This window comes from Musa acuminata, chromosome BXJ3-4 (assembly GCF_036884655.1).
Source record: "Musa acuminata AAA Group cultivar baxijiao chromosome BXJ3-4, Cavendish_Baxijiao_AAA, whole genome shotgun sequence".
NCBI lineage: Eukaryota > Viridiplantae > Streptophyta > Magnoliopsida > Zingiberales > Musaceae > Musa > Musa acuminata.
In genome coordinates, this window is record NC_088352.1 from 20,203,153 (window position 1) to 20,208,036 (window position 4,884).

A 4,884-nucleotide genomic window follows, 5' to 3' on the forward strand; every position below is an offset into this window, starting at 1 on the left:
CGGAGTCATGTTCATGATCACGTTGGGAGTTCGAGAGTTCGACGGAAGTTCGGACGGTCGTCGGAGGTTCTGCGGGAACAGATCCGAGAAGTCCAAAAGCTTGCCAAGCGAAGCTCGTCGGAACTCGCCAAGTGGATCGTCGCAAGTCCAGGAGTTTGCCGGAAGTCCGCAGAAGAATCACCGAGGGTTCATCGGATGATCGACGGAAGTTCGCCGGAAACTCGCCGGAAGAAGCGATTGACGCATCGGAGCAAAGCTGCAGAAATTGTCTTAGATTTAATCGTAGTTAGCACATTGATTAAGTTGGAAAATGGGAGGTGATCCCATTAGCTTAATCTTGGGGCAATTGGGCCCCTAAAAAGATTAAAATTAGGCCGAATGGAGCTAACCATTCGGACCCTGATTGCACCAGGAGGTGCAACCGCCTAGGCCAGGAGGTGGCACCGCCTGGGCTAAGTCTCCCAGCGAGACTGGGCGGTGCAACCGCCCCAGCCAGGAGGTGCAACCGCTTGAGCTCAGTCTTCGAGCTAGACTGGGCGGTGCAACCTCCCTGATAGAGAGGTAGCACCGCCTGAGCTCGGTCTTCGAGCTCTGGCAGACAGGTGCAACCGCCTCAGTCAGGAGGTGGCACCGCTTGGGGCTCAGTCTCCGAGCCAGACTCAAGCGGTGCAACCGCGCCTGACAGAGAGGTGCAACCGCCTGGACTCAATCTCCGAGCTCTGCCAGGCGGTGCAACCTCTCCAATCAGGAGGTGCAACCGCCTGATCCCGAAATTCCAGGATTTGATCATTTTGAGCTCCAAATTTGAACTGGGTTGAGGCCTATAAATACCCCACCCATTCAGCACAGAAAGAGCAAGAGACCTACACCGAAATCTTGATCTTCTCTGTGATTCTTGAGCTCAAAATTGTTGTAAAGCCTTTAAGTCTCCTCCTTCTGTTCTTTAAGCTTCTGAATTGTAAAAGTGAGGAGAGAAAGGTTCTGTAAGGGTTGTCTCCTGAGCCAATCAAAAGGAGTGAAATTGTAAAAGGGCAGTTGGCCTTCGCCCATTGAAGGAAGGCAGCTAGTTGACGTCGGTGACCTCGTCGGAGGAGGAAGCCAAAAGTGGAGTAGGTCAAAACTGACCGAACCACTCTAAATCTCTGGTTTGCTTTTATTTCGAGTACCTTATCATTGCTGCAAATCTCCTACATAACTACTGCTCTCTACGCCTTTACGAATAAGTTCTAAGTGCTGTTCTTTTCGAATCTGCATTCAGACGTAAATATGTGTTTTTCGTACGTTCAGCTTACGTCTGTGTTTTGATTCTGCAAAACTGTCTTCTGCGCTTTTATGAACTAGCTTCTAAGTTTAGATCCCTTTGAAACTGTTTTAGACGCAAACTACGTTTGACGTAAAACTGCGTTTAGACGCAAACTGCATTTAGACGTAAAACTGCGTTTAAACGTAAACTGCGCAAACTGTGTTTAAACATAAAATTGTGTTTTAGACGTAAACTTCTTTTAAACGTAAAACTACTTTTAGATGCAAACTGCGTTTAGACGTAAAACTGCGTTTAGACGTAAACTGAGTTTAGACGCAAAACTGTGTTTAGACGTAAAACTGTGTTTAGACCCAAAACTGCGTTTAGACGCAAACTGTATTTAGACGCAAACTCAGTTTAGACGTAAACTATGCTTAGACGTAAACTGCGCTTAATCTTAAGTAATCTTAGAATCGGCTTTTATATCGAAATCGTTTTTATCGGACGAACGCAGCTTTCGTTTTTAAATCGCTGAAAGATTTCCGCTGCACTAATTCACCCCCCCCCTCTTAGTGCTCTCGATCCTAACAATTGGTATCAGAGCGAGGTATTTCTCATTTCGGATTTACACCCGAGAGAAATGGCTCTTCAAGAGGGCTTTTCGGTCTTTCGTCCACCATTCTTTAACGAATTGGACTACACTTATTGGAAAACTCGAATGAGAGTTTTCTTGATTTCTCTAAATCTGGATTTATGGAATATCGTTGAAAACGGTTTTCAACTTCCCTCTAAACCGATGAACGAATGGTCGGATTTGGAAAAGAAGTATTTTTCTTTAAACGCAAAGGCTATGAATGCCTTATTTTGCGCTTTGGACAAAAATGAGTTCAATCGGATTTCCACGTGCGAAACGGCTTTTGACATTTGGCGAACACTTGAAATCACGCACGAGGGAACTAGTAGAGTCAAAGACTCGAAAGTTAACTTTTTATTGCATGATTTCGAGCTTTTTCAAATGCAACCAAGCGAGACTATAGGCGACATGTACACCCGTTTCACGGATGTCGTCAATAGTTTAAGAGCTCTTGGAAAATGTTTTTCGGATTTTGAACTCGTAAACAAAATTTTGCGTTCTCTTTCTAAAATGTGGGATTCAAAAGTAACTGCAATACAAGAAGCTAAAAATCTAAACAACTTACCACTTGAAGAACTAATTGGTTCATTGATGACATATGAAATGGTGCACAATGCACATGATGAACATGTTGAACACAATCACCTTCCAAAGAACAGGAAGGATTTGGAACTCTGGACAAATGAATGCCACTTGAGCGATGACTCAAGTGATGAGGACAATGATGAACAAACCAACCTTCCAAAGAACAGGAAGGATTTGGGACATAGAACATTTGAAGACCACTCGAGCATAAGCTCAAGTGATGGTGAACTTAAACTACAAATGAAACGAAAATTAAAAAGCAAAAAGAATGGAACTACTTGCTTTAAACGCAAGAAGAAGAACAAAAATTGGGATGAATCGAGCTCCTCTGAAGACGAGAAAGTCAACAAAAGCGAGGCGGCAAACTACGCCTTACCAGCCTACGACATTGAGGTAATTAAAATGCCTTTGGTTTATTTTAAAATTACTTGATGCTTTCATGATATATTTTCTTTTTTAGTTTAGAATTAATTTTCTTGAAATTACATGTTTAAAAATAAAAATACAAAAATTATGATCATGCTGATAATTTCGAAAATGATAATATTTTTTTTTGGTAAGTAAAGTAAAATTCATTATGTGTAAAGTTTCTACAAATAGCTTTATCTATACAAGTTATAGACAAAGCCAAGTAACTCATAGAGTGCTAATGCGATAGTTATGACTACACATGCTGTAGACTATAACTATCTGTGGGTACATTATTTGGCATCATTCCCAAGATCTTTAGCTAATAGCAAAATTAAATTTGATAAAAATATCTTTTTCTCTTCGGGTGAAGTGCTCGGTTTTGAGTTCATGCTCCATACAGGATCTTGAGTCTCTAATAATCTCTTTCAAGAGCTGAGCATTGTTTGTGTGTTGACATTCAAAGATTCTATTACATCTCTCCTTCCACATCCACCAAATAGCACATCTGAAAATAACCTTTGCCAGTTGTGTAAGAGGCCCTTTTCTTGAGAAACATTGCATAAGGTCGCCTAGTTCTTGGTGCAAGTTTGGTTGCGGCAGTCTATTGAGTTCAAATCGCTGGAGAATCTCCTTCCATATCCATTTTGTATAATCACAAGCAAAATAGAGGTGGTCAACAGTTTCTTCTTGTTGCAAACAAAGGGAGCATCGGTTAACATGATAGATACCTCTTCTTTTTATACTGTCTATTGTAGGTAGTTTATTGAGAAGGGCCTGCCATGTACATAAGGAGTGTCTTTGTGATCCCGGTCGATCCCATGTCCAACTGCTTGGGACCCACTTGTTATTTCTTTGCCTAATTTGATTCCATGCGGATGTGGCACTAAATTTACCATTGTCATGAGGCCAAATAAGTATATCTGAAGAGTTGTTCCTGATTCGAATAGCTATGATAGTCGGCCAAAGTGATAACATTTCAGGAGAAATAGGATTAGGGAGACACCAAGTACCGTTAGCGATGAACTCGGAAACCTTCCAATCTTTGGGAGCCCCAAGATCTTTTCGTATTCTGTCGCCATATAATTGAAATATACTCTTCCCATTCACCCAAGGATCGTACCACATATTAGTACTAGTTCCAGAAGAGATTGCATACGAAATGTGTTTGATTAGCCAATTCCTTGCCTTTAAAATTCCTTTCCAAGCTGCAGAGTGGTATGTTCTTGTTGAAATTTCCCATATTGATTCCTTTGAGAGATACTTAGCAGAAACCCAATGTGACCATAAGGAACATTTGTTTTGCAAAAGATCCCACAATTGCTGTACCAAACATGCTTGATTCCAATCTCTAGTATTTCTCAAATTTAGCCCCCCTTCATCTTTCGGTTTGCAAATACTATCCCAATTTACCATATGCATTGCCTTATCATTTGTGCCATTCCAGAAGAAGTTCATTAATAACCGTTCAATATCTTGGAGAAGTCCAGCAGGCAAAAGAAATGCATTACACCAATATATAGAGTAGGAGTGCAATACCGAACGGATGAGTTCGAGTCGTCCTGCTTTTGATAGAAACCTATTTTTCCAAGAAGAAATTCTATTCTTTATTTTTTGCAAGATAGGTTGACAGTGGGTTTTGTGAATGCCTGTGGATATGAGCGGGAGACCCAAATAAGGAACTGGCAAGCTTCCTTCACTAACCCCCAAAGTTTGTGAAATAAAGACCTTATCCTCAACGTAAGGGCTCATATATACTTTACTTTTCGCATGATTTAACTGAAGTCCAGAAACCATACCAAAGTCATTCATAATAGTAGCCAGGTTCTTTACTGAAGTTGGTTCATTTTGGAGAAAGATAAGTAAGTCATCTGCAAATGTTATATGTGATATATGAACAGAACCAGCACTGGGTACCTTAATGCTGTCATTTAAGACTGCGTGTTCCAACATACAGCTAAGTCCTTCCATCGCAATAGTAAAGAGATACGGAGAGAGTGGATCACCTTGTCGG